Source organism: Patagioenas fasciata, chromosome 11 (assembly GCF_037038585.1).
Source record: "Patagioenas fasciata isolate bPatFas1 chromosome 11, bPatFas1.hap1, whole genome shotgun sequence".
NCBI lineage: Eukaryota > Metazoa > Chordata > Aves > Columbiformes > Columbidae > Patagioenas > Patagioenas fasciata.
Window position 1 is genome coordinate 19,693,988 of NC_092530.1, and position 19,646 is coordinate 19,713,633.

General features: G+C 38.8%; 1 protein-coding gene across 2 annotated transcripts in view; it reads left to right on the top strand.

Moving 5' to 3' along the window:
- HTR2C (5-hydroxytryptamine receptor 2C) overlaps window positions 1-19,646 on the top strand; it is a 219,405-nt gene that overhangs the window by 154,950 nt on the left and 44,809 nt on the right. The window lies entirely within an intron of this gene.

Below are 19,646 nucleotides of genomic sequence, written 5' to 3' on the forward strand. Positions count from 1 at the left end.
ACTTGCTTCATACAAAAATAATGTAACTAATTTTATTTTCTAAGTACCAGAAAATACTGAGAACAGTGACCCTATTGGGTCATAATTTTCTGCTAGTGATTAATATGAATTGGTGCCCTGGCTGGGTGTTCTTGAGGATGATCTTTCTGTAGGACAGAAAAATCTCAATTATTGCTTTCAGCAGAAGTTAAACGAGCTGCCATCTTGAGCAGCTTGGAAGTAATAAACTGTGTGGAACTGAGCTCAGCTCCAGGCATCCTACGCAAGGCTCTGGCTCTAGATGCATACAAACTACCAGCTATATTCTTATGCTCCAGGGACTATTAAGAAACATTTCCCTTTGTATAAAAACCATCTGAGTGATATATGCCAAAGTGACACGTGGATTGTCACATATTTGGGCTTCAATATGTACTGTTTTCCAGGGAAAGCGTCTGTTACAAGTTGATCAACAGCCAATGCACCTTGGGCAGTAATGTCTGTAATTCCAGCACTGCCACAGAGTCACGCTCACCAGAAAGGCAACCCAAAGTCAATGTTAAATTAACTTCTGTAAAGTCCTGAGGATTCTTACTTAGTTGAACCATAACTACAGCAACACAGTAAAAAAAAATCAAAATAAATTGGGTAATTATTAGAGAACAATAACATTGTTAGGCTGACTGGGCTATACGCCAAGGGGCTGTCAATCACAGTTGTTAGGAAAAGTAGAGCATTTAGAAGCTGTCAGTCATACCTGTTTGTAAAAGCTGAAGGACTTCAGGAATCGTTGTGCCTGAATTTACCAAATGCAGAAGTAACAAAAGCACCTGAGTCTCATACAGCCTGATATTACAGTTTATGTAGAAGTTCTTGTGCAAGTTTATGCCTTTATTCATCTGAAAATTTCTTATGACATTGGGAAGCTGCAAAGGTTTATTTTCCAGTTAACTCCTTTGTATCACTGATATTTTTAAGGTGGCTTAAGTGTGTCAAATCTGGTAACAAGAATGTAACTTCTGCTAGGTTCCTTTGCTGTGAAGCAAAAAAATGTTGGAGTTAGTATCCACATAGCAGAGAGTTGGTGCTGGAGCCCTTCAGTTTCCTGGGGAGCTTCACACATTTCTGCATGTCCAGAACACTGTAGCAATACCAGCTGGAGAATTTAAAAGGACTCAGGAAATCCTTAACATGGAGCTACTCACCCATAGATGCTATGAGAAATGGTCCCCATGGGACCGAAAAAAACCCCCATGGAACCTTGTGTCTGTTCATTTTCAAGAGAAATGTTGAACACATGTACTCACTTGATTTAAACTTAAAGAAGTTATTTTTGTTTGTGTGGGAGGTTTTTTGTTTGTATGTTTGTTTGTCTGTTTGCTTATTATTAAATTGAGGAGCTTTTGTGTGAAATTGATTTCTGATTATATCTTTCTTTACAGTTTGATTTAAAATAGACCAGATTTAAAAAACAAACAAACCTGGACTTGGTTTGGTCATTGTATTTTCAGAAAGCAAAGTGCAAGCATGGATACACAGACCATACTGCTGAAGGTATTCTAAACTTAGACTTTGCCATCTCCACCTCCCCCTAGCATGGTTTCCCACAGCTTTTTGAACTATGGATGATGTCACTTTTGCCTATATAGATGTTTTTCAAACACACCTCTAATTTAGTAGTATTCTATGCCACTGAGCCATTGAGCAGCAAATTTTATTTTCTTATAAAGAAAATGCATTGCTTTTTTGTTTAGGCCTTGATTTCTTCTTTCTTTAATGTTACTTTAAGTAGGACAAACAAGTTTTGTCCAGGAATGTTAAATAATTATTTTACTACAGATGTTTCGATTAATTAAAAGGTGTAGCCAAGCCCCAAGTTGTAGTACAAGATTTATTTTGATTGCCAAAGCCTTGAGTTGCCTTTACAGCAGAGCTGTTGTCCATACCCAAGTTCTGTTCCTTATGCTCTTCACATGGGGCTCTGCAGGCAGTTCTGGTCTGTTCAGTTTCCTTCTAGTCTGGCATGCAGAGTGATTATCAAAGAGTTCCAGTTCATATAGAAGGGTGGGCTTTCCTCTTGTGACTGAGCAGAAAGCTTGAAAACTCAGAGTGTGCATGTAAAGTCCAGGCTTTCTGCAGCCAGAAATCTGGGATGAACCCAGTTGGAGTACGTTCTTTGGTAGGTTTCGATTTGTCTATCTGAAAACTGAATATAAGCGTGTTTGCCAGTGTTTTACAGACATTGTGTGGCTGAAAGGCTGTCTGAGAATCTGTGGCTAATTGAATTGTTGTGTAAGCCCTTGTAATGAAGGGGTCCTGCTAAATTAGCTGTCAGTCTTTCTGTAGAATTTTTCCTGTGAAGCTATACCAACATACTGGTGTCTTAAGGATGCTTTGAAACATGGTCAGGTGAATTAGTTCACCTGAAGAGAGAACATGTCTAAATTATAGTCTCATTTCTCTCTGTATCTGACACATGATGACTTTGGTGTCCTATTTTACTGAACACTTTATTAAACATGGTGTGTCTGAAGGAAGAGAATGGGGAGGAGAAGTCCCTGCCCCAAACAAGCCATGGCCTGACCGTCCTAAATAGATTAAGAAAGGAAAGGAAAAGGGATTAACCTGCCCAAAATAATCCAGGAAGGGGATGCCAGAGGTAGAAGTCACATGTCTTTGACATGCGGCGGAGTTTTTTAGGTGGGGGTTGACCTCATCGCCTCCCCTGGTGGCATGTCCATGTACCACAGAAATAAGCATAATCTTGCCAAAGCAGTTGCTGCACTGACACAATTGGTAGTTAATTCAGTGAATTTTTAAAGCAAATGTTAATAATTAAGCTCAAGTGGTTAATGAGTTTCTAGAGAAAATATCAAATTAGACTCTTCAAACATGGAGTTAGAATTTTGTCTAATTAGAAGAAATATGTTTTTCCCATGAGGGGCAGTTGCTGAAGTGACAGTTTGGAGACTGTTGTGACAGCATTTGCAGAGATGGGTGCCAGCCAAAGAATAGAGCTTTTTTAGTATCTCTGGTAGTGTAGTAGTTTCTTCTGAAGGCATAATTATGTTGCATTCTATGCACAGTTCATTAGGAAAAGAGAAACAAAAAACTTGCATTCCATGTGGTTGGTGTTCACACATTTTTATCTTAGCATGACAGAAGAAGTTGTTAGATCCAGAGAGTAACATGGTGTCTCTCTCTTTCACTGCTAGCCTAATAACATAACTAGTGCTAGGTGGAAAACAGCTTTTCTAGCCTACAACTGTTATTCAGGAGTACGCTTTTTTTTTTTCCTGTGTGAAATCTCAAAGTGTAAAAAAGTCAAAAGGCCTATGTAAACTAAAAATCTCAATAAAAATGAGTATGCATCGATTTGGGTAATTTTCACATCTTGAAATCTTTGATTTCTATGTAATTTTTTAAATAACTTTTTTTCCCCTGCTACTTTGTTAAGTATAAAAATGAAAAAAATAACTTCAAACTTAAGGATTATTTTTGTTTTCAAACTGTAATAGTGGCATTTTCTCAACATTTCCCTCCAGTACTTTCTGGAGAACTCACCAAAACCGATGATAATCCCCCAAATTTGTAGAGAAACATAACATGAGGCTAGTCAGTTCAGAATGCTACTTCAACATTTTCAAGCAATTTGCAGCATCCTCCTTGCAGCTGAGAGAACTCTTCCAGCATGCAGGAACACACAGTGGAGATGTTCCCTTGTTATATGTATTTTATGTCTGTAACTCAAAGCTATGAGCTGTGAAGATAAATCATAGCAGATGTTGTATATTTGTTTTTGAAAGAACCTGGTGGTACCCCAGGATACAGCTGTCACTGGGAAACGGCAGGGTGGGAGATGCTATTTCAGTCATCTAGAAGATGGTGCTCAGCTCTGAATTTTGCCCAAATCCTCTTCCAGGCTGGAAAATCCTTTCCCAGATTACAGAATTTGAGGCAGTGATTGTGACAGGGCAAATACCCCAAACCCAGGAATCTATTTTTTATTATTTTTATTGTCTTTCCTTCATGCACCCCCACACATACACCCCCCAGCCCCGATGTTTTAGTACTGAGTTATTAATTATTGACAAATAGATTGAGATCAAAATCACGCATGGATTTTATATGTATATGTATGTGTGTGTATATATATATATTTGTGTATATATATGTAAAAAAAGTTTGACTTCCAGCCTGAGCTGGATGGTGGTCAATTGAGAAGAAATCTTGGTTTTCAGTAGCAAGCCATTCTGGTAGGGCCCTGGCAGGGTCTCTCTTAGATCTCACAAAACAGTGCAGAGCTTGATGTTCTGTGGAAGATCTTTACAAGCACCAAAACAAACAAAAAATTCCTAAAATAAGGAATACTCCTGTCATGGAGAAATTCCCTGAGGGTTTATTGCTATCACTGTACCAGATCTGCAAGTGAGGCATGTTTAAGAATGGGGAAAAAGCAGAAGATGCTTAAGTGCACAGCTGCTGTTACTCAAAAATCAGACTAAAGCTCATAAAAATCAACACACCAGGCACACCTAGATGTGTATGGCTTTGTTTTTGATAGCTCTGTGTGAAGTACATCAAAGCAAACATGCCTCATGCTGCCTGTATTGATCAAGAGATCTTCTAAATAACATTTATCCAAGCAAGAAAAGAGGTAAGAGGATGTTTATAAAAGCCTTTCATGTGCTTGTTTTGTTCAGAAGAATTGTTTAGGATTATAGGTTGGCTCATGTATTATTTGCATGCATTTTGTATCATTGAGAGCCTCTGTGTTCTGTCTCCACAAAAATGTAGGAAAAAATTGAGCAATTGGCCATTCACCTACATTTCTGTTGTAGAGTTGGCAGTAAAAATTAATTCCCTCTCCAAAATGGTTCCAATCTGAGGTCCTCTCACCAGTAAGGAAACATGTTCAGCTGACCTCAAACACATCTGCAGTCAAAGGGCTTGTGAATGTGGAAAAACTTTCCTGGTATAGGAGGTTTCTTGTATAAACTGTGTGTGTACTAAGTTTGTATGGACTTTGGCTTATGTTAAGTTTCTGTGATGCTCTGTAGGTATTAAAAACAATGTTTTCTAATGCAAATGAGATCTTTTGGCACCAGGAGCTCTCCCAGGCCAGAATGTCCCCCTGTGCAGGGGGATGCCCTGCTTGCAGGCTGGCTCCTGCCTGGCCAGCTGCAGATCCTGCTGGGAATGCTCCTCTTCACCCAACAGCAATTAATCACTTATGATGTTAAAAACTTGATTGTTACCTGTCTGAGCAAACTACTATATTGTTATAGGAAAAAGTTGCCTTGATCTGGGTCATCCCAGAGACTGACTTGTCCCAACTGTGGCTTAACCAGACCGTAAATCAAATCCCATTTGCACCCTGCTGAAAAGGGATAAGATGCTAGAGCTTGCTCGTATCAGGATGTACAGGAGTGTCAGGGCCTGGATCCATGCTGCCTGGCCCCTGCTTAGATTTGCCTAAGACATGAGAGTTGGACTGTGGGTTTGGTTTGGGGAAGAGCAGTGTTATGGAACACTGCAAAATTAAATGCTGGCTTTGAGGAATACAATGTGTTATTCTGGTGACATCTGCAAAGAATGTTGTGGTGAAAAGATGGTGTCAAATATAGAGCTTGAACCCTTTCCTTAAATTTTAACTGTTCTGTATGTGTAGCTTTTTAAGAATCCCTCACTGGAGTTTTTGAGTGCAGTCACTGGCTTTGAGACCCTTTTAGAACCGTGAGTCAAGTGCCTAAGATCAGAATATTCAGAAGAGATGCACCCTGCTTTTATATATCTATGGTTTGCTTATATTTTGCCTTCTGTTTTTGAAGCCTTTAGGAGATGTATTTGCAGCTTTTGTCTGCAGCTGTGAGACCTACTGTCTCAAAGGACTGGGATTTAAAAAAACAAGACACAAGATTCTAAAAGGCTTGTGAGGAAAACCTGTGACAGTTGGCAACACTAGGCTACTTTCATCTTTCCCAGATTAATATGAAAGCAGGAATATGAGTAACTCACATTGCTTTTACCTCTCGTAACTGGATTGTGCTTTTGTGGCTTAAAAGAAATGAAGTAAAAAGAATGCATTTAATATAAAATAGCAGTAAGTGGGAGCAAGAATTATTTTAACATGCTTCTCAGGATTTTTTATGACTTAAAAAAACCCGAAAACAACTTTAAGATTGAAATTCCAGCTTTGTCCCATATTTCACTTGTTCCTGTAAAAAAGCTTATTTTGTATTTTCGCTGTTATATGTTAAGATTCAGACCTGTGAGGTGCTATCTCTTTCTCTTCTGGGAGCAAGCTGCATGTAGTATTTGGCTTTGATGTAAGCTCTTGTTTTTCCTGGGTCTTGTTTTTCTTACCAAGTTTTAAATTAGCATATTATTATAACAAGCAAACTGCCGAAATATCTCTAGTTCTCAAGACCTAAGCCCTATTCTTCCAGCCTTTTCTACCCTGCTCTCCCAATCACACTCCTAGGTGTTGTCACTGCAGGCTCACAGCTCTTCTGGGCTCGGCAAGAAGTGACCTTTTCTGTAAGCTGTTGAACGAAGTGGTTTTATCTCACTTGCCATAGAAGTAGAACTTGCTTTGTTCTCAGTGGGCTGCAGTGGCGTGGTGAGTAAGATCAAAGGGAGGAGTGCAGAACCCTTGTTTCTGAATGAATCAGCTGCTCTGATTCAGAGCTGGGGCTCATAGTGTTTCAGGACTTCTGTGCTGCAGCACGGTGCTGAGATTTTTGACAGAATAAATCCGTTCTACATCTGAGTGATTATAAAAGTGCTTTTATCTAGAAAGTGCAAAGTATTATGTTTTTCAGTCTTCTAAATGAAATGCTATAGAAGCATTGAATATCAAAACTTCCTTGTTTTGCACTGTTCGTTAAAGGGCCTGTAAGCCAAAGTCATGAGTTCAAAACTGTACGCCCCACAGATCAGTCAGAGTGAATGACCCAGTGGCTTTTTTCCCCAGGTCATTAAAGAGATTGTGAGTAGTGGTGGCAACAGGGGTTCATTTCATGTCCCCTAGTCTGAAGGCTACAATTAGAGCCCCACAGGCTGATTCCCATCAGGAAGGCACTGTGGTTCATGGCAGCATCAATGGGGTGGGACGTGTTCCTGTTGACCTGTGTGGATGAAGCTTATTTTGGCCTCACTGGATAGTTAGTGTTTCTAATTGCTCTTTGTGCTGCTTTAGTGTAATAAAACTGGAAACTGAGAAATGTGTTTGCTACTTCTTTGACCTTTATATGCAAATCTTCCTTGAGGGTCAGATGTGTGTGACAGAAAAATGATGCCAGTGTAATTTAAAAATTATATGGTGACATTCATTAGCTCATCTGCACATGGAAGTCTATTATTTCCTGTTAATTAATGGAAGTAACACAATTGTTTCATTTTTGGAGTGCTCTCATTTATCAAAATGTGTTTGTAACAGTTACACTACCTAGTGTAAAGCTGTTTAAAATATTAGGTTGTCTGGCCTGATGTTGCTTGTTCTAAAATGTTCCTACGATCATCTCTTTGTATTAGTTGGTGGCTGGTTTAGAAAACAAAAATATAAGATGGACTCTTACTGTCACAGAGAGGTGTTTGCATTGCTGTTACACAAATACATGGTTGAACATACAAACTAATTTCTGCCTCAAATTGTGAGTTGCTTTGAATAACTTCTCTGGTAAGACACCCAGACTTCAAATGTTAGAAAAGATATTGTGCCTGTTGCCTTCAAACACTTTTGCTCCTTGTGAGACTAAATGTAAAAGAATTAAATTCCACCTTAACTGGAGTCAGTGCAAAACTCTGATTGACTTATAATTAGTGGTGCCAGCATGGAAATTATTGTAGTTTGTGGTGATACTGAAGTTGTTAGAGATCAGAAGCTGGGAGTGATGGATCTGCCCTGTTGTTTCTGACGGAGTATTCCCCTCCTGTGAAGGGCTTGTTGTTACCAGAGGAACAGAAGTGTTTCTCCTTCAAATGTGCTTTACCCAGGAGGGTGAGGGAGAATGTTTTTCCCCAGTTGACAACCGATGGTTTGTTACATCCTTAACTCTGAGCTGTTAACATGGATATTACCATGCTGACAAAGTGAAAGCAATTTAGTAATCACTTGCAAGTGAAAATCAACTCCATTAGAGTTCAGTTGTCTTAGTTCCAGCCATTAAAATGCAGATGCTACCTAATTCATATATAAATTGTTTTGATAGTTTCAGTATTTTTCCTTAGTTGAGTTTATTAAAAGCACATTTGACCACGTCCCTCTGATATACTGGTACTAGCATGACCTATGTAAGGAGAGGTTGGTCTCTTGTCACCTGTCGCTTATGCAGGGATGGTTCTTTTTGGGTCTGTGGCCACAACACAGCACTCATCCACAGCCTGGCTGGAAAACACTGCTGATGCACCTGACAAGATTCATGCAAATTTTAAGTAAGCATAGGAAAAATACTCCTTTAAAAAAAATGGGAATGGCTGCTTTCAATCCTGCTTGAATGATGCCACTTTTAAATACCAGTTTTCCTTCACTTCTAAATGCTAGTTTTCCTTTGTGGACTGTCATTGAGAATGGAGGTTGTCTTTACATTACAGTGCCTGCTTCTTTGTTAGTCTTTAACCTTCATATTTTCTCCATCATTATATTACTGGTTTTGTCCACAGCTTCTCTCCTATTTTCGTTTTATTAAATGCAGCCAAGCATCTACCTGCTCTTTGCAGCATCAACCACCTCAGGACTGCTTCCCTTGCTGAAGTTTCAGCCTGTTTCATGCACTGTACTTGCAATAGAATCCAAATTGTACGAAATCCTTATTTCATGTGCATTCTCATAAAGAGAACTGGATTAACCCAGATTGCATCAATTTTTGTAGATCTCCTTCGCCTTTCACGTCATTCTGGAAACTGAAGTATTTTCCAGAATGTTTCATCTCCTTCATTTGGTTTTTCCTGACTCATTTGCTGATGTCATAGATGACAATTTGTGTCATTACAATTTGCTCCCATGGAAATTACTCCTGCACATGTGCGCAAGGCATCAGACTCCTCGCTTCACTCCTTACATAATTTGGGAGCTGTCAGAGCTCTACCCCAACGTGCTCATCTGTCTATTCTTTCAAAGTTAATGAACCTTTCTCTTCTTGTTGCAGGCATATTACACACCCTGACTTATTCACAGATGATATCTATTAAAATTGTCAAATGCTTTGAAAATTAAATTATTTCTCTAAATAAAGGGCCTGCTTCTAATCTAATTGAGGACATTTCAATGCAATTGCCTGTTTTCTAGTACAAATCAAGCGTGACTATACTGAGGTCTGTCTAACCAGAGAGGTGATTGGGCTGCCTAGTTTAGCTGAAGATATTTGTATTTTACTGTAGTGTAAGATCTCAGAACCTGCCCTGACTTAGTCTGGGAGCACCAGCACAATCCAGAATTTATCTGGAATAAGGCATCCAGATTAAAGTGACCTCTCATGGCATGAAGCAGTCAGCATGGGGGAAGTTTGTTTGCTTTTAGAGTGCTGTAACATGCAGAAAAAACATTACCCAAAAGGGTGAAAGAGAATGAAGGGGAAAATACTATAATTCATAACAGAGTGGCTATATCAGTCTAAGGAGAATTAACAGTGAATTATGAGTATGAAATAGTAGAGCATTCACTGAAATTAGATAACAATAAGTAAAGCAGGGGGAAAAAAAGCTCAAATTCATATCATTGTGTTAAGAAAATGACTAGTGAATTTAGTTCATATGGAATGTGTTTTCCCCAGAACAGTTTTCTTTATTACTAAACCCAGAGCTAATCAAACATTTTGATTTCTGACCCCCTTTTTCTTTCTCTCAGGTGTAAGGCCTAGAAAAGGAAAGAAGCTAGAATTTAAGAAATGAAACAAAATACTGTTTTTTAAAAAGTCTAGATAATAAGATTTAATTAAAACCAACAAGTTGTTAGAACAAATTAAAACAAAAATGTATTAAACTGTCCCTATTCAATACTGAAAAGGGAAAACAGCCTTGCAAGGTGCTTGCATACGTGTGCAAGGATGTGTCTGATCAGAAAGAGAAAGAAGGAATAATGAGTGAAACTTGGGATGCAAGGTTTTGGGAGGAAAGCTGGCCCAAGGGAGGACTGCTGATGGCCTCAGGCTGAATTTGGTGTTCAGCCTCCTCAGAGCTGGTCTGGATGTGTGTGGATAGGTAAGGGTAGCAGGGCTGTGGGTGACCTGCTTGGGGGATAACCCATGTTACCACCCTGTGGTGCTGTGGGTGAGGAAGGAGCCGGGAGAAAATTGATGGACAGAGCCAAGGCAAGAAATGTAATGGTATGGGAGTAAGAAAGAGGGGGTGAGAGCAAGTTGGTACACAGAGAACTGTGTAATAATTTAGATGCTAAAGGCCAGTTAGATGATCGATGTCACTGAAAAAGAAAATGTATTATACTTTTTGCAAACACAGAACTTACCAAGAAAGGCAGAGGAATACTTGGAATTCAGAAATGTGTTACAAGAGGCTTTACTTACATATAAAAAACTTTCTTGTGCAAGTAGACTATTTTCTTCAAACTAGAATCATGGCTATAACCCTGTTTCAGTAAAAAAGCAATGGGGACACAGGGATGGTAGTGGTGATCAGTTCCACCTCGTTGGAGTCTACCACATATTGTCTCCTTGTACGGTTAAACAAGCCAAGCTTTTTATTATTTTCTTCTCAGATTACTATTTTGTTCTCCTGTCCCCATGGATGAGTGCAGCCCAACCACGCTTGCTTTGCTGGCTGTGTCCGCACTGATGCTGGTCTGTCTGTCTGTGTCCACGTGGCACAGCAATCCCTGGTGCTTACTCAACTTCTCAGTGCACAACACATCTTATCTGTGGCCTGTTCCCTGTAGCAGGCTCACAGGGAGCATGCTCCTGCCCATGAATGCACGAGCTTTTTCCTGCTCGATTCATCTTTCTTGAAAATTGAAGATTCGTGAATAAAAATACAAGTATTAAGGTTTAAATGTCCTGTGCCAGTGACATTCATTTCTTCTTTTCTTTACAATAAATCCCTTCCTTGGTATATATATATGTAGCTTAGATTATATTTGTCTCTTTCATGTCCCTCTTGTGCTGACATATGGCTTGGATACTGAAGGTAATTATCTTTGTCTCTAACTTTCTAACTGGTAAACTCTTCGTTTACAAACAAATCCTGTTAGTTATCCATAGTTTGTATAATCACATTTCATTATTAGTTATGTGACTAGTTCAAGTCCTCAAACCCATTCTGCTTCTCCTGTGCAATGTTCCAGCCTTTCCCAATGTGAATGTTGCATCCTCGTTTTCAATCATGAGAACATTTAATTCCCTAAGTAAATGTCTTGTTTTGACGTGATTAAAAAAAAAAAAAAAAAAATCACAACAAAATGACTGTCAAGATCAAACTTTGCCAACCTTGGCAAACAACTTGGTTCCAGACTAGGGTTCATTTTTTCAGCCTAATCCATTTTTCACCTCCTCTGCAGCAGTTCCATGGCTGTTTCACAATTGCTCTGTTTCTTTTCCTCTGGAGTTTACCTAATAATTTCCCTGGTGACACCTATCAAATGGTTTAATGAAGGTGATTTAATGAAGTCTGTGAAGTCTGCTCTATCACACAAGATAGAGTACTGTGCTACAAAAATTGCTGGAAATTGTGGAGTCTCCTGGTTTTTAAATAGACTTGGCTTTAAAACTCACAAAGAGAAAGCTACAGAATGCCTGGCAAGTGTTTTTGTTGTTTTGTTTTATTTGGGGAGCAAACATTTCAAGTGCTTATTTCCAGACCTTAATGCTGTAAAGGAAGAGCTGTCATGCAAAGCATTTAAGAGAGGAGAGAAAAATTGGTTTTCTTGTGAATAGGAAGGAGTTTAACAGTACTTTACTATGATGACCCTGAAAAGCTGAGGGTAATAAACCTACCACATAAGATTTTCCACCAATGTTACATTGATGTTTACCGTGTGGCATGGCTATGTCACCCCAGTGGTGGCAGAAGCAGGGGGTCGTTAGAGCCACAAGACCTGCCTTGGGGAATTCTGCAGATTCAAAGCTCTGTATGCCAGGGATCAAATACATGATGCCTATGGTAAGTGCTGACTTTTTAATGCTGATATTGAATGCTTTCAGTTATTTATCAATAAGGGTGAAGCAAAATCCAGATTTTGATTCACTATTAACTCTGTGTGCAGTGGCACAGTGGCAGATAAACATCCCACACAATAATAAAGATCCCAAAATACACTTGCCACAGAGGATGAGCGATGCCCAGTTGGTCTTTTTACAAAGGTGAATTTCAGCCACAAGTGATATGCAAGAAAAAAAAAAAACACAACAGTTTGGAATTACATGTACTCATAGAAAATATGAGCAACTATGGTGTAATCATTCCGGGAAGTTAGGACAGTGTGTGATGAGACTGAGATTTATTTTGTTGCACTATTTCTGTGTGTCTGGGCTGAGAGAGCAAGTTTATCATTGCAGGGAGTGGCAGAGTATCTACATCTTCTTGTGAGGTTCCCAGGTGCTCTTCCACCAAGGGAAAATAAAAAATAAGGGTGCTAGTCTTGCTGCCAGCAGATAGATTAAGATCTCTTCTGTGTGCTTGTATTGCCTTGAAATGTCTGGAGAAGAAATTAATGCCTTTCTGACTCAGTGAGAGGGAAGATACAGAGAGGGAAATTAATGCTATTTGGTTTTGGACAGAATAGTAGTGGTTCATTATTATGACCATACAAAATATAATTACTTGAGCCTTGTGTCTGAGAAAATCCATTTTCCTCTTGCTGTGTAAAAAATGATTTTTAATTTTTTTTTTTTTTAGCTTGCAAATAATTGAATAGTTCCTTTTGGTGGAATTAAAAAAACTGTGGTAAAAAGATGAGTTTGGGGAGGTTTTCCCAAGGTTTTATTAAGTGTTTTTTACATTGCTGTATTTCCAGTATCTGCTGGGAAGGCTTCCAGAATTTCTTAAAAAACTGAAGAGGGAGTATAGAACTTCCTTGGAAAGAAAGTCCCCAATCAAAGTGGTAGTAATAGAGTCCCCAGTTCAAAAGTGGCTCTGCAAAGTATTTAAATACTTAAAATTGGGCATAAGCACTTCTCTGGACTGCATTCCAGTTAATTTTGAAGTGGGTATCCATGTAATAATCGTTAGGTTTTAATTTTTCTTTTCCCACTGAAGTGATTGTGAAAACGTGACTCTGTGTTGGTAGTGCAGGTGTTGCTTTCAAAAGACATGAAGATTTCCTGAAGCTACCAAGTGACTAGAACAAATTGAGGCTCTTTACTATTGCCACTTTTCAGAATATTCTTGAACTGTACGTTCCTCAGATGCCGGAGACCAGAGGCGAGAACTTGGTATCACTCTGTGCGTTTCCATGGTGTGACAGGGACGTGTGTTGGTGCAGCCATAGAGTCCTGCTTCCCACACCGTGCAGACAGGGGTCCTCACAAATGTGCTCTCCCACCTGGACACACACTTTTATTTCCGATCTTGGAGAAACAAAAGGGGACAGAATATGCTTATATTCTTACAAGCTCTTATACGGAGCTTGAGTAGTAGGGACAAGTGTAGGGTTCATATCCAGGGATGGGAGCTCAAAAACACCCCCAGCTGGACAGCTTTGTGAAGCAGCACATTCCTGATCCAGCTGTAGAATAATTCAGACTGGAAGGGACCTCTTGAAGGTCTCTAGTTCAACCCCGTGCTCAAGGCAGAACTAGCTTCAAAGTTAGATCACATGTCTGAGGGTAATCCCCAGCTGTGATTTGAGCATCTCCAAGGATGGAGATTCCACAGTCTTTGTGACCCACCTCCCTTGTCTGACCACACTCACTGTGATTTCATTTATATTTTTTTTTTCTTATTTTATGCATGATTTCCTTAGATCTATCACCGTGACTGTTGCTGCTTGTCGTTTTGCTGTACAGCTCTTGGAAGAATCTCACTGTCTTCTCTATAAGCACCAGCAGGCAGCTGTCCCTGTTCAGTGCCCTTTCTCTGGGCTGAAGTAAACTCAGTGCTGAATCAAACCCAGTGTTTAATGTACTTCAGACCACCTTGGTCATCTCCATTGGACTTGCTGCATTCTCACATTAAAAATAGGTCTGCACAGAAACAGGGATGCATCTTAGTGTTGCTGCAAAAAGGAGAAAGATGAGTTGCAAATGCCTAAAATACAGGATTATGTAAATATAAAAATACCATTTTATTCAGTCACTAAAACTAAAGGAGGCCTTGCAAGGCTGTCATGAAAAGATATATTGTAAACCCACCATCTGTTCCAAAGAAGAATGAAAATTAATTTGGCAATGCATTAAAAAAATAAATTACTAAAGATGCAAATAGCAGGAAATATAAAGTTCAGAGTGAAGAATGAAACCTTAACTCTGCCTTCTGGAGCCTAAACTATGTATCCTATCATATAATTTAAAATTATTTGTCATTTTGTAAAGGGCTTCATGGAGCTATAACAATTTACATCAGCTGACTATGTGGCTGAGTAGTTGTGAACTATCTGCAACTGTTTTCCTATCAAAAATTGCAGTACTTGCAGTTCAGCTTATTTGACTTCAGATTTATTTTTACCCTTATGGAGGTCTACCATCAAAGCCAAGGCTTAAGGAAAACCTTTTGATTTAAAAATATGTTCTCTCTTTAACAACTTGTTGGCTTTCATCTGCTTATCAACGAAATGAGAACACAACTCAGATAACCAAATACAGCTGATGTTTCAGGAGGAAAAAATATCTGGTTTGCTCACCTATGCCTTTCTGTCTTTGACAAGCTATTGGATGTTGCTTTTTTTTCTTGTGGGCAGGAAATTACTCAAAGTCATAGTTTTTGATCACTAAGTATTTTACAGCAAGACTTACCATGAATTAATGTATTATTCTCCTGCCTGAGACTCAGGTTCCTTTTTTGGGCTAAAGTGACAATCCTTGATTTCTTACCCAATTTCAGATGCATGTTGTTAACATTCAGGCTATGAGTCCCAAAGGGTTATTAACTGATTTATGAGAGTGCAGGAGCTCTACAGTTTGTCCAGGAGAGGCAGCATCCTGGCTGTGGGCTCGGGAACATCTCAAGTTCTCAGCAAGCAGCTGATGTTCTCCAAGAAAAAATGCTCTGAGCTTTGAAAGGTAAAGCAATTGAAGATGAATGTATTTAATTCAAAGGAAAAAAAAAAAAGAAAGGTGTTTATTCCAATAAACATTTGTTTGTATTTCCTTTTTGCAAGAGCAATGGTGATAAACACTCCTGAAGGTGTGTGAAGCCTGCAGTGCCCCACCGATACTCACTTATGAACTACCATAGATTTTTATTTCCCTTTGACTTAACCTTATGGGATGTCCAAAACCTTTAGCATGCCAAACTCTTGCTTTAAATAATTCATGTATTCTTGTTAGAAGAGAAGCAAAAAAGGGGGTTTTAGCTTCAGCTTATTCAAAACTGAACTTAAAGACTGAAGGAAAATAAAAGTGCCTAAGTAACTTGTTACTTACCTCTATCAAAAAGCAAAAGTGGCATAGAAAAGAACTTGGTTTTGACAAATGTTGAAATTGTAATTTTAAGGACATCAGTAGTAGACTGAACTGGAATTTATGATTGACCACAAAATTCTGTATGTGTGCTTTGAAGTTAGCTATTGGAAAAAATCTGTGGTAGGCACAGGTTTTAATTTAAAATTATGGAGATATTTCTTAAATATATGCAGAATTCATGAATAAAATGTGAATTATTTTTCTGGTACAGTGATGTGCTTAGAAGACTGTAGCTGAAGGAATTAGTCATAAAGTTTTACCTTATGGAGACTGAGGGATGCAGTGAAAAAGATAGCTGATGACTTCAAGCCAGAATCCATGTAAAATGATAGAAAATTATTAACAAAGCAATAGGATGGTTAATTCTGAAGGTAGAGCCCCATCTTGAGCTACTGCAGTCAAATTCCCATGTATCATTTATCAAAATGACTATGCAAAAGGCTTCTTCTATTGATTTTAAGGGAGTGGTTTTCTTTGTTTGTTGTGTCTTTGGTTTTTGTTTGTTTGTGTTTTACCATTATAGCTTGAATAAAACCTATACAGCTTTTTACAACCCTTGTTATCCTGATGTTCTTGCCTAGCTATTCCTACCACTAGAAAGCCTGATGCTGTTCTGGAATGAATAACAATGGTTGTCCAAGTATTCAAAACTGAAAATAAAACAGTAAATGAAGGCAATGTAGAAAAAAGGGAGTCAATGAGACCTGATAAGGACTCTAGCACAGTGTTTTTCACAGAAATGTGGTAGAATGGAGCCAGAAACATTGGCTCAGATCGAAGAGTCACCTCTCTTCTGTGTAATGGTTTTCTTTCTGTTTATGCCAAGGTAGGAGGTGAAGGTCCATCACTGTTTGTGTCAGGCCTGATGATGGCTGAATTTAGCTCTTCCTTCCTCCTTTTCCCAGGTGCAAGGACCTGGTTGCACCCAGGCGTGGCTGTTGATGGCAGAAAGAATGAGGGCTGTTGACTTCTGTCAGGGACAAGGTGATGTACAGAGCAGTGCCAACATCTGTCCATCTAAAACAGGAATTTGGGAGCTACTGGATAAGGCACAGCTCCTGCCAGTGTCATTGCTTTTTTTTTTCTAAACATTTCTCCTACATATGTACCCAATTATTTCAGGTATTGCATTTCCTAGAAATGCTGTTAATGGTTTTCTTCACAAGCCACTCCAAGTAATAGACAGGTGAATAGGCCAAGTTTTAAAAGAAATCACAATTCCTGCTAATAGCAAAGATGAAATTTGGAGTCTACGAGTAATTATTAGTCTTATAGTCCTAACTAAAAAGAATTCAGTTTCTCAATAACGTAACATAATTTTACTCATGCATGTAGAACATTTTCAACTACTGAAAGGAGTGTGGGGAAAATATTATCGAGAAGTCTGTTAGACTTCAGAAAATGTAATTTTCTTACTGAGAGGTTAGTGTGTACCACGTTTGTAGAATTTACTTTGTGTAGAAAGCGTTTTGCTCAAAGTCTGTCTCTGTGTTTGAAAATTGCTTGTTGAGAGGAAACAAATGCATTGTGAATTCTCCCTTTCTTAGACCTTTCTGACAAAACCAAGTTTTCTCCTGCAGATAAATGAATTCAAAGCAAATCATATTTGGTAACTAGTATAATTTCAGAACCCTGTGCTTTGCAGTATGTTAATAGCCAGATAATGTAAATTTTATTTTTAATAAAACTGAATAAGAAAGTGATCATTCTTCTTACTGTCTTTTTAATTCCGTGCTCTCATGCAACATCGTTCATAGAAGAAAATGTTATTACAAATACATTTGTGAAATGCAAGAGAGAATGACCTGGATGACCATTTCAGAACTCAGTACTGAGCAGTTATAAAATTAAACATTTTTAATTCAGAAATCTTATCTTGCAATTAGGGTTTCTTTGTGTGTTGGTGTGGGGTTTGGTGGGGTATCTTTGTTGGTTTGTTTTTTTGGTTGGTGGTGGTTTTTGTTGTTTTTTTGTGATCTAGGGTTGAGGCTTCTCCCTCCCTTGTTCCTTCAGCAACCCTAACTAGCATATACCAGGGACATCAAGGTCATTCACATTTATGGTGAGAGTAGTGTCACCTTCTCCAAAACCTCTAAGAGCTCAGACCCAGGAAGAAGTAAGACCAAGGCTGGGCATCCTGCTGTCTGACCACATCCTCATATTTGGGCATGAACTTTCTGCTCATCCTGCCAAAGCACTATTGTGGCATGATCAGGAGTGCCCAAGAGCCATGGAGCCAAACAGAGAGAGTTTCTGGAGACACAGATATTCCCACTAGCTTTGATGGGGGTGTCCTGCACAGCAAAGCTCAAGATCCATGAAGTTGTCTCGTGTCTCCTTCACTGTGGAAAGGTGATTTGGAAAAATGGTTGATTTTGTTCACAGCTTTAAAATAAAAGCTATGTTTTGAAAAAAAATACTTTGAAGTGTTCTGAAACTTTCTAGAGACTTTTTTTTTAGACCAGCTATGTTGGAAAAATAAATGGACCAGTGACTGTGCTAATTCATCTGCATGTGCAGCTGCAAAATTATTTTCTGTGCACATAGTGCAAAACTTCTTCCTAAATATGAGGTTTAGAGACCCTTTGGGAGTAATTAACTATAATGCAGAAGCAAATCTGGGTTCATTGTATGCACTGCTCATTTAAGAAATGTTTTTGTGCACAAAACCCATTAGTAAGTTTCCAAAACGTCCATGAATGTTAAACATTTTATTATAGGACTCTGAGCGTTTCTTATTTTACAAAAAATATAATGTAATAGCATGAACTACATCTAGCTTTTGATCCCTGCATAGTGAATTGCTGTGTTACATGTGTTGCACAGTGTATTCAAGAGCTAGAATCTAGCTTTTAGTTATTTATTTAACAGTGATTGAACAGCTCTTTTCTTGTGAAGTACACAAAATGTTGAGGATATGGTCCAGATAAGTTGCATACTATTGGTTTTATTCTACTAACTGTTCAACTTCCATAAAGCGTGGGGTTTTTTTGTTGTTATTCTACTAACTGCTTTCCTTCTGTGCTTTTAGTCCTATGCTGTACATGGTCATTAGGATCCTGACTCTGATGCAATGGAAATGCAAAGCAAAGCTGCTGCTTTCGTCGGTTGTACAAGATTGGCAGTCAAAGCTACAGACTTGTCGAGGAAGTGACTTAGCCAGGATTGGGAATACGTGCCCTCAGCCTCAGTGGGTGTAGGGATGTGCCTGAAGTCAGGATTATATTTAATTTACTTAATTAGGTCAATGCATGAGGCTAATGGACTCCTTCTCCTTCAGAGGCAGTAGCGTGATGCTCTCTGGCCTGTATTACATGGGTAGTCAGGGGACATAATCTGACTTGCCCTCACTGTCAACTAATTTGTGGAGAAGCATAAATCATGTGAGACACTCTCAGGAAATCTGTCCTACTTACTGTGTGTGTGTGAGAGTACTGATACCTGCACATGCTGGGCAGTAGTCCTGGGCAGCAGGCTGGTGGAACTGGGCTCAGTGGCCCAGCTGCCTGCTGGTGATCAGCGTGGAAACACAGAGGCACAAAAACAGATTAAGAGGAGCAGAAATAACTGCTCAGCTTTTATGAAAGTTTGTTCTTTCTCTTCTCTTAACTCTCTGTTAACTGTTAGTTCAGAGAGATGATAGTATAGCATTGTATAAGTTGCCTAATTTATGTTGTGTCTTACTCACTATTTATTTCCCACTAAAAAATGAACTGCAGTCTTCATCATTATAGGATAATTAATCATTAACATCTGAGGAGTTTTACAACACCTGTGCTTTATCTCAGAATATGCAAAACAAATCCAAATACTTCCATTTAAGGTGGTGGTTTACACTGTGCTCTGGCTGCTGGATTGGTTGGAATTTCATTCAATTACTTTTTTACACAGCAGCAGAGCATCTGTGAAGTGGCTATCAATTGAAACATATTTTGCTCTCCAGACTTGCTGTTGCAGTTTTCACAAAACATTTAATTAGTGATAATCAGCTTTTAACCAGCCAGAGCACACTGATGTGATTCTCTCCCTCTCTCCCCCATAATTGTAGATGTAGTCTGTACCCATAAGATAAATTACTTGCTGTCTGGAGAACATCCT